Source organism: Carcharodon carcharias, chromosome 6 (genome assembly GCF_017639515.1).
Source record: "Carcharodon carcharias isolate sCarCar2 chromosome 6, sCarCar2.pri, whole genome shotgun sequence".
Taxonomy (NCBI): domain Eukaryota; kingdom Metazoa; phylum Chordata; class Chondrichthyes; order Lamniformes; family Lamnidae; genus Carcharodon; species Carcharodon carcharias.
Genome location: NC_054472.1, coordinates 16,529,589 through 16,540,547, shown reverse-complemented (window position 1 = coordinate 16,540,547; position 10,959 = coordinate 16,529,589). Strand labels below are relative to the sequence as shown.

Here is a 10,959-nt window from a genome sequence, read left to right as displayed (position 1 = left end):
TGGTAGAAATTTGGAACACCCTTTCACAAATAGCAATTGTTGATAGATCATTTATTAATTTTAAATTGGAGATTGATTAAATTTTTTGTTAACCAAAGGCATAAAGGGATATGGCTTACACATCAGCCACAATCTAATTGAATGGTGGAATAGGCTTGAAGAGCTATATGGCCTCCTCCTGTTCCTATGTTCATAATTCATATCTTCCTACGATACATTCAGTAGATCAGGCAGCATCTGTGGAGAAAGAAGCAATGTTAGACTCTCTTTGAATTCTGTTCCTCTCTCTGCAGATGCTGTTTGGCTTGCTGAAGGATTCCAGCATTTTCTGTTTTTATTTCAAGTTTCTAGCATCTACAGCACTTGCGATTTCTTTAGGACTTAATTGAATTAACTGTCTAAAGTCAAGTATGATAAATTAATCCTAGATTAAGTGTCATTTGTTATTTTTACTTGTTTCTAAAAGCACTATTATGTTTGCAGATGGTACTTTAAATATTTATTTTATGTAAGCTGATGCTTGTCTCTCCAAGGATGATTGCTTACCATCTTGAAAATTGTCCAACAATTTTCCTATCACCCAGTGTCCATATCAAATATTTCAGGCAGCCACAGACCAGATAGAAAGTAAAGCGTCCTTTACTCAGCATGAGTAATGTGTCTTAAGAAAGCATATCTTATGTGTCAGGGAAAATGCCGGAATCTGTTTCTGTTTCCTGGCTAATTCAAAGCATGCTGGAAGATGACTTTTTAAAACCTGGTAAGCCTTGGGTCTTTTTTTCTTTCCTTAAGCCACGTTGAGAGTCTCGCAAGTGAAAGCGCCAAGTCAATGCCAAATAATGGACAGCTTTGTGCTGTCAGCTTGTACCCAAGAATAGTTGGGTTGAGGCAGCCAAAAGCATTTTGCATTGGACGCTTCCAGTCAGCAGAAAGAGAGGCAATCTTCATTCCAACAGTTTGATTTTGAAACTGGGCCTCTCACTGTGGCACATAGCTTTTTCCCTCAGTACATAAGGACATAAGAAATAGGAACAGGAGAAGACCATATGGCCCTCAAGTCTATCCCACCATTCAATAAGATCATAGCTCATCTTCCGCCTCAGTTCCACTTTCCCACCGCCCCCCCCACCCTCCCAATACCTCTTGATTCCCTGAGAAGTTAAAAATCTGTCCATCTCAGCCTTAAATATATTCAACATCTACTGGTTCCCCTTTATCTACCCTACTAGTTACTTCCTGAACAAACTCTAATAAATTTGTCAAACATGATTTGCCTTATGTAAAACCATGTTGACTTTTTCTGACCTCACTATGATTTTTCACTAAATGCAATGTTAAGACTTCTTCCATAAGAGATTCCAGCATTTTCCCTGACAACTGATGTCAGGCTAACTGACCTGTAGTTCCCTGTTTTCTCTCGCCCTCCTTTCTTGCATAGTGGAGTTACATGTGCTAGCTTCCAATCCCCTGGGACCATTCTAGAACCTAGGGAATTTTGGAAAATCATAATCGCATCCACTATCTCTGCAGCTACTTCTATTAGAACTCTAGAATATAGGCCATCAGGTCCTGGGTATTTATCAAGATTTTAGTCTAAGTTTCTCCAATGCTTTTTTTCTGATGACATTAATTATCTTAAGTTTCTCACTCTTTTTGACCTCTTGGTTACCCTCTATTTCTGGCATGTACTTCATGTCTTCTACTGTGAAGACAGACACAAAATATTTGTTCAACATCTCTGCCATTTCCTTAATCTCCATGATGATGTCTCCTGTCTCTGCCTCTAAGGGACCAATATTTACTTCAGCTACTCTCCTCCTTTTCATATACTTGTAACAGCTGTTACAGTCTGTTTTTAAATTCCTTGTAGTTTACTCTCATATTCTATTATTTCCCCTTTTATCAACTTTTTGTATGGTCCTTTGCTGGTTTCTAAAACATGTCTATTCCTCAGGCTTACGTCTGTTCTTTGCCACATTATAAGCCTCTTCTTTTAATCTAATACTATCCTTAACTTCCTGAGTAAGCCAGAAATGGAGCTTTCTTGCTGAGTCTTTGCTGTTCAATGGAATGTATTTTTGTTGAACATGTTACATACCGAGCATAGTATAGTTAAATGTATTGTCCAACAATTATTTTTGGACCAATGATGTATTGGCTCTGTAAATATTTTTCTGGAAGGCTTCAATTTGTTGGGATCCAAGCAGTTAGCTAGGATCTTGCCTGCTAGTAATCCTGCCCACTCATCCCACTAAAGTTAGAAAGATCAGGCACAGTGGCCAGATGCTGACCTCTATTGAGGAACCACTTGAAGATTAAAAATTTTGACTGGCTGATATTTTGGGGTTCAGACTCTAGTCCTTGCCTAATCCCAAGGCGGGTCCCAAGCCAGCCCTGTTGGCAAGACATGCCTGCTCGAGGCCTGGTGTACCTCGTTGCTAAGCTGGTTCACGACTGAGGGCCCTCAACCAGAAACCCCTGTCTTAGGGAGGCCTCCCTCTCTCCTGTGTCAAAGACTTGCCCGACAAGAACTTGCCCAGCAGAGTCCTGCTAAAAAATCTGCATCCCATTGAAGTTTCTGGCTATTCTGGCAGACTTCCACAGAAGTCACAGCAAGAGTTTTCCAGCACAGCCAAGGAATTCCGATCCCAAAGTTGTTCTTATTTTAAACAGACTGACATTATTCCTAGGTGCCAGTAATTCAGATTTTTTTTGCTTCAGTTTCTCCATTCAGCTACTTGAAACAGGAGAGAGAGAGAGAGAGAGAGAGAGTGCAGAACCCTGGAGATCAGTAAGCTTGGAAAATTCTGTTTAAAGGCTGATATTTATTAATTGTGCTGCAGTGGTGCTTTGATGCAACTCAGTGCCATCAGGCAGCGGCTGTTAAATGGAAATAAACCACGTTAGCCCAGCAAGGAAAAATTCCAAGGCAGCCCACCCCCAGATTGTTCTTGTGCACTACACAGTGGCTACCTGAAATTCAACATAGGCAAACACTTGGAAGGTGGGTCATTTTGGTTCCTGCTCCCGAATAACAGTCTGCGGAGACGCAAACGGAGAAGTGCAAAATAAAGATATAAAAGGGAAATAAATATACTGTATAATTTTTTTCTCGTACTTTCGGTATAAATGAATAACACTGTTGGTACTTTTATGATAAAGTGTATACTATTATAAAGATTGTGCTTCAAGTATTTAGTCAAATTTCAATAAGCAAATGAGATTCTTGTAAAGCAGCATTGATAGTTGGTACCTCCATATTTCTGACACAAATTGTGGTAGTTTAATGTTGTCTGAAGTAGAAACTTACTGGTGCATTAAAACTACTGTGAAAGTGTGTCAATGAGCAACAACTCATGTTTTTATCCATATGTGATAGTTTTCATATAACTAAACATACTTGCAGTTGCAAACTTGTATATTATTCACTTTGTTCAGATATGATGAAAGTCACTGTTTTTAATTACTGCCAGCAATTGAATGTAATAAAGTGCTGATCCATCTATTAATTATACTTTGTGCCTTGTGTTGATGTGCTAGGCATTCTGAGGCAGGACAGTGGAAGTGGGACAAACTGGGGCTGTGGGTTTAGGTCCTGTTTCTGCAGCTACTGCAGCAAAAATAAAATGCCATGTACCTGCCACAACCATCAAAGCTCATACATTATCTGTAGCGCAATAGGCTATGATAAAGAAGAAATGATAAAGAAGACACACGGGAAGCCCACCACCTCCAAGTTCCCGTCCAGCCACACGCCATCCTGATTTGGAACTGTTCCTTCACTGTCGCTGGGTCAAAATCCTCAAACTCCCTTTCCTAACAGCACTGTGGGTTTACCTACACCACATGGACTGCAGCGGTTCAAGAAGAGGGCTCACCACCGCCTTCTCAAGGGCAATTAGGGATGTGGAACAAATGCTGGCCTTGCCAGCGACGCTCACACCCCATAAAACTTTTTTAAACAATTCTGGCAAATTACGCAAAATGACATAGCACTAGAAAATAAAATCAATGATTATCAGCAAGACCAAAATTGCTCAAGTTTGTGGTTTTACGATATATTGGGGTGGAATCAAGTATCAGGAATGTGTGGAATATGAATAATCTCTCTTAACAAATTCCACTTTAATCATATTGTGAAAAATCTGTGTGTTTGTGGTCACATTGCTGCCCCACCTCAACTACTTAATTTTCCTTCATTGCCTCTTCGAACACTGTTCCCCTTTACAACACTATGCTCACATGGTTCCAACTCCATCTGTCCCAGTGCAGTCACTGCCTTTTCTTAAACTACTCTTCCTCCCATGCCACTCGTGTTCCCCTCCTATTTATCAGTGAGAGCCCACGCTTCAGCAGCATCGTCTGGAGGTGCTAGTTCAGCCTGCGTGGTGTCAACGCCCAAGTCTGCCTCTGTCATCTGCACCAGTTCTAGGGTTTTGCCAATCCTATATCAGTGACTAAATGACACATCAAAGGTACTTCATTGGCTGTCATTGGGGCACGATGGTACTAGCTAGAGCTGAACAGAGTAGCTTCAGATTTATTGACATTGAGCTGTAGGATGCTACAACTCACCTAGGAATTGATGTCAGACAAGCAGTCAAATAGTGCAAGAGCAGAAGAAAGACTTGCACTAAAATAGCATCTTTCACTATCTCAGGACCAAAAGTGGTAGTTTAATGTCTTCTGAAATAGAAACTTACTGGTGCATTAAAACTACTGTGAAAGTGTGTCAACCAGCAACAGCTCATGTTTTTATCCATATCTGATAGTTTTCAGATAACTAAATGAACCTGCAGTTGCAAATTTGTATACAATTCACTTGGTTCAGCATACCTGGGGCAGCCCATAGCCACTGTCTGCCAGTCAATAGCAATTGCTCTAACCCTTTAAGCCATCTTTCTTTCCTTACTGCCACTTTCTTTTTAGGCCAATGGACGCTAATTTTCTCAAACAATTGCTTTGCTTATGCAGCTGTTTTAGCAAAAGCTTACTAAACTTCTGAACTACATTCATGGCATTTCTTCCAAAACATTCTCACATTTTTGCCCTTTGAATTCTTTTTTTCCAGAACCATTTAACTTTGTTCCCCTTTTCCCCTGTTCTCAGTCACATCCCAACTGACTTCCTTATGCTTGATGTCCACCTCATCTTTGCTGTAAAGTGCTATGGGATGTATTGTGATAACCTGTGCTTTGGTTTGCTGCTTTCATGTCTGCCCTGCATTCTAATGAAGAAGCACATTTCAAACAATAGCTGTAGTCAAATGAAGAAAGACAATTTGATGATTAGTGCAAGAGAAACTTAAACTCAATTCCTGATTTGTGAATATACACAGATCAATACAGAGATTCCATAAAGGAACATGTCATTATCACTTGGACTGTTTGATTGAGAGGGGATGGGAATCATTCTTGGAAGATGCCAAACTGATTACACTAGTTCTAACCATTCCAGTGAAATGCAGTTTTCTAAGTAATTTGAGTGACATTTGGCATAGTTATTAACAGATTTTTGAAAGTCATCCTTCCATTTGGACTTGGTTCGAGTACAAGTTACCATCTTATCCTACTAAAGTTGTTGAGTGTTACAGTATTAAGCATAAGTAAATACTGCTTATAATTTTTGGAACTCAAACAACACAAAAGATGCCACAGTATCATTGCTATAGCTTCTGGCTCTAGGTTAGTTCTATAAGTTCAAGAAATAGATGTAGATAATTTATTGTAGTAACATGGTAATAAATTAAAGGGATCTGATGAATTGCAAGGTTGGGATTGTCAATTAAACTCATTCTAAAAGTGCATGCTTATAATCTTCTTGCAAGTTAAAATGAACAGCATAAAAAAAATGAACAGTATTGCGATTTGATAACCATCTAGAACCAATTTATTTTACATTACTGTAGCAAAGGTTGAAATGTAAATGTGAAATTGGGTGTCTGAAAGTTTTTAATATATTTAAAGGTGGCATATGTGTCTGTGTCCATAAATAGTTTAGCTAGCAATTTTAAGTTATTTTTATTACTGTGCACAAATATATTATAAGCAAATTACATGATTCAATGGTCAGTAATTATATTATAAATAAAAGTATAGTGGATAGTTGAAGTAGCAATTGCTGTTGCTAAGCTTTTCAGCAGCTTCAAAGAGCTTACGAGGGGAGATGACAGCAATGTGCAACATTAGGTGTTTTAAGAATGGAGAAACCTGCATAAAATGCCAGACTGGCATAAAATTTTAAACCACAAGAATGTTGTTTGGAAGAAGTGGAAGAAGTTACATTGATTGGGGAGGTGGTGGCATAGTGGTATTGTCACTGGACTAATGATCCAGAGACCCAGAGTAATGCTTCGTGGACCCGTGTTCACATCTTGCCTTGGTGGAATTTGAATTCAATCAAAATCTGGAATTATAAGTCTAATCATGACCATGAAACCATTGTTGATTGTTATAACAACCCATCTGGTTCACTAATGTCCTTTAGGAAAGGAAATCTGTTGTCCTTTCCTGGTCTGGCCTACATATGACTCCAGACCCACTGCAATGTGGTTGACTCTTAAATGCCCTCTAAACAAGGGCAATTAGGGGTGGGCAATAAATGCTGGTCTAGCTAGTGATGCCCACATCTAATGAATAAAAAAAAGATCCAATTTGGTTGATTGTTGGTGCAGGATTATTTGCCAACTTGTCTGAATTACTCAACCTGGAAGTGCTTTATGTGAATAATAAAAGCAGAAAGTGTTGGAAAATCGCAGCAGGTCTGACAGCATCTGTGATGAGAGAAACAGAGTTTTCAAGTCCAATATGATTCTTCTTTGTTCTAATTTCAGATCCCCAGCATCTGCAGTATTTTGCCTTAATTTTAGTGCTTTATGTTAATGCTGGGTCTCAAACGTATCCCAATCCCATAAACAAGGTGCTTACTAAGGCAGTAAGAAATTGGTTGAGCCATAGAAGAACCAAACAGTTCTTAGCTCTGAAGAAGAGTCATACGGACTCAAAACGCTAACTCTGTTTCTTTCTCCGCAGATGCTGTCAGACCTGCTGAGTTTTTCCAGCATTTTCTGTTTTTAATTTTAAACGGCTCTTAGGTTTGTAGATCCCAATCTGGATGGTAGTAGAGCTCATCAAACCAGACTTCAGTTGTGTCACAAGACTAGAGAAGTTGGGATTGTTCTCCTTAGAATAGATGGGGTTAAAGGGAGATTATTAATTAATCGAGGTATTCAAAATTATGATGGGTTTAAATGAAGTAAGGCAAAATTATTTCTACTGGTAGTTGATCAAACAGCAGCGCACAGAGGTTGAAGGGAATTATAATGGAATCAGGAGGGAGATGAGAGGTGTTTAATGCAGTGAGTTGTTGTGATCTGGAATGCACTGCCTGAAAAGCTGGTGGAAACAGAGTCAATAATAACTTTCAAAAGGGAATTGGAAAAAAATTTCAGAGCTATGGTGAATGAGCAGGAGGGAGGGACTCATCAGCTAATTCTTTGCAGGAGTTACCAAAGGCACAATGGGCCAAATGGCTTCCTTCTATGCTGTATGAGGTGAGGACATTATTCTCTGCTCTGATGGTCCTTGCAGTAAAATATCCTGTTAATGCTTCTGCCTATAATTTTATAATTGAGAAAGCAACCCGCTAAAGACCACAGGGTAGTTTTTGGTTATCACTGCAGTGATTCCAATAAAATGAGAAGCAGGCGATTTCTATACCAGGTGGACAATCCACTCTGTCAAATGACCATCTGGACAGCAAAGGTAAACATATACCCCCAACACTCCACATCTTGACTACCCTGGTCAGAACAGCTCCACTTGTGTCCCAAGTGAATGCTGGAAATGTGCAGCATAACCATCAGTGCCTGAATGGGGAAAAGACAGGTTAATGCTTTCTGGTGAGATGTCCTGTCAGAAACATTTCTCTTCCCTGATATATCTTCAATGGTTTACTGATCTCTGTGTATTGCCAGTTACTAAGTATGAAAGAAAACACTTGCATTTATATAGCGCCTCTTTGAAGCACAGGAGGTCCCAAAGCCCTTTACAACCAATGAAATACTTTTAAAGTGTAGTCACTGTTGTAATATAGGAAATTTGCACACAGCAAGATCCCACAAACAACAGTGTTTTTGTGATGCTGTTTGGGGCATAAATATTGGTCAAGGCATCGGGACATACAAGATGGAGCCATGGGATTATTTTTGGCGTCCATCTGTTAGTGCAGGCAGGGCCTATTTTACACCTCATCTGAAAGAGGGCACCTCCAACAGTGCAGCACCCCCTCTGCCCTGCACTGGGGTGTCAGCCTAGATTTTTGTGCTCAAGTGGTGCAGTGGGACTTGAAGGCGGACCTTCTAACTCACATCGGAGTGCTGCTAGCTGAACCAGGGCTGAGGCTTTTCATTTTGGTGCAGATATAAAACTTGATGGGCAGAATTTTGCGGTTGGCGAGCAGGGGGGCGAGGCCCGCTCGCCAACGCGTAAAATGATGCGGGATGAAGTCGGGAGGAACCCCCGATGTCACCGCGCCCCATTTAAGTTTTCAGGAAGGCGGGGGCACAGCAAAATCAACTGCAGGCCAACCGACCTGTCAGTGGCCAATTGAGGCCATTCACAGGATCATTTATACAATTAGTGGACCTGCCCGTCCAACCTGAAGGCTGGCAGGCAGGCCAGGAGCCCTGGCGGGAACTAGAAAAAACATGAAACCTCGTTCAGCGGCGGGATGAGGTTTCATGTAGGGTTTAAAAATTTTTAATAAAGTTATTATGTAAATTATGAACATGTCCCATCTCATGAGAGGGTCACGTTAGGGAATTTTTTTCTTCTATTTTTAATATTTTTCAACGTGGAAGTGATCTCCCTGAGGCTGCACTTTGTCGCAGGGAGATGTGCGCTCTATCATGCACATGCGCGAAAGGGCACACTCTTGCTTTTGGGGAATCCCCCCCACCCACACCCCCCCACCCCCACCCGCCTGCACAGGGAGCGCATGGCGCTTCCTGCCGGACATCACACTGGGCGGGCCTTAATTGACCCTCCCACGTAAAATGGTGGCGGGGCCCACTTCACCGGCGGTGATCGGCTCCCCGCCCGCCAGAGATTGGGTCGAGCCCACCCGCCCGCCAGGCAGAAAATTCTGCCCGATGAGTTTGGTTTAAATTGGCGCATTTATTGATGTTTAAATATGCTAAAGCCTGTGCAAAAAAAAAAGAACAAAATTGCCAGTGTTGGTATTAGCTGATAACCTGCGAGCTATTCAGATTCATGATGATACCTTGATAACCGTATTTAAATCGCGTGCTCCCCTTTCAGCTGGGTTGCTAAATCTAAATTAGTTTAAGAGGCACACAACTCTGCTTTTCCTGACTGAATCTCCAGGTGGCGTCCCAAGAAGAGGAATTTCCATTTGAAAGCCCAGCCATCACAAAAGCTGTGAAGCAAGTGACGGAATGTAGAAGAACCTCGTTTTATGTTTTAGAAATGTTAGTTCTGGCTTTTGGTGAACTGAAATCACTGAAGTCAAAGCAAAACACTACGGATTCTGGAAACCTGAGATAAAAGCAGAAAGTGCTGGAAAAACTCAGCAGGCCTGGCAGCATTCGTGGAGAGAGAAACAGAGTTAATGTTTCAAGCCCAACATGACTCTTCTACAGGTACACCTTCCATTCTTATTTTGAGTTGATAGCACGTTGGAGTTTGAATAACTCCTTGTTGAAAGCGAACTACATGAAATTCTGTACTAGTTCAATCCCAGCTTCAGTCTTTTTTAGTCAACTATCTAATATACTTAAGGTAGCTGTACCCCCGTGTGTGTTACACGTTTATTTGGTTTTATATTTAAATTAACCAATGCTCATTTATTTTATGAATTATTTAATAATGCAAAGGCACATAACCGTTTAAGAAATGATATAAGCAAAATACTGCGGATGCTGGAAATCTGAAATAAAAACAGAAAATGCTGGAAGAACTCAGCAGGTCTGGCAGCATCTGTGGGGAGAGAAACAGACTTAACATTTCAAGTTTGTATGACTCTTCTACAGAGCTAAAGAGAAGTAAAAATGTGATGGATTTTATACTGTTTAAGAGGGGGTGGAGCAAAATAGAAGGTCAGGGATGGGTGGGAGCTCAGCAGAGATTGACAAAGATGTCATGGGCACAAGATAAAGGGAGTGTTAATGATAGTGTTAAATACTAAAGACGGTGCTGATAGTGGCATACAGGTAAGATAGCAGAATGTGTTAATAGCAGAACAAGGGTCAGTGCTCTGTGAAAGCACAACATAGAAACAAGTGACAGATGGCCCTGTGGGGGAAGGGGGTAAAAGGATTAAAAAAATGAAATTATGAAAAATTTAAAAATATGAAAAAACACATTTAAAAGTTGGATTAAAAAGGGTCAAGATGGAGAAGGGAGTTCATGGTCTGAAGTTGTTAAACTCAACGTTAAGTCTGGAAGGCTGTAAAGTGCCTAGTTGGAAGTGCTGTTCCTCCAGTTTGCGTTGGGCTTCGGATATGTGGGCATGAAAGCAAGGTGGTACTTTGAAATGATAAGCGACAGGAGAGCAATAAGTGCATCGTATAAAGCGCCGATGATGCGTAATGAGCTGAATAAAACATTTCCAGCATAGGAGCATGTCCAGGGGCATTGAAGATCGCCTCAACAGCTTCAAAGCTGCATTGTAATAAGAGGTACATCCTTACCTGTTTCTGCAAAAGCATTTTCACTGGCCATTTGGTATATTCGGGAAAAAAAATCCCTCATTTCATCCCCGTACAGAAATAAACAGTGCTAGACTGAACATTTCCGGTGAAAATACTCTGTCCCATTATCTTGGAGCAAGGAATGCAGTAGATAACCGCTAAAATAACATTCAGTTAATAGCCAACTCGGAGAGCTGCGCCCTGCTTATGAATGTTTGATTTAAAACGGATGTAGTGACTCCCAAAGA

General features: G+C 40.7%; 1 long non-coding RNA gene across 1 annotated transcript; it reads right to left on the bottom strand.

The window, feature by feature from the left end:
* Positions 1 to 34: 34 nt before the first annotated feature.
* LOC121278898 lies at positions 35 to 10,870 on the bottom strand. The gene is made up of 2 exons (XR_005943291.1): positions 10,712 to 10,870; positions 35 to 237 (listed from the first exon to the last, which is right to left on the bottom strand). It is a non-coding gene; the product is annotated as an uncharacterized LOC121278898 (long non-coding RNA).
* Between the last annotated feature and the right edge of the window lie 89 nt (positions 10,871 to 10,959).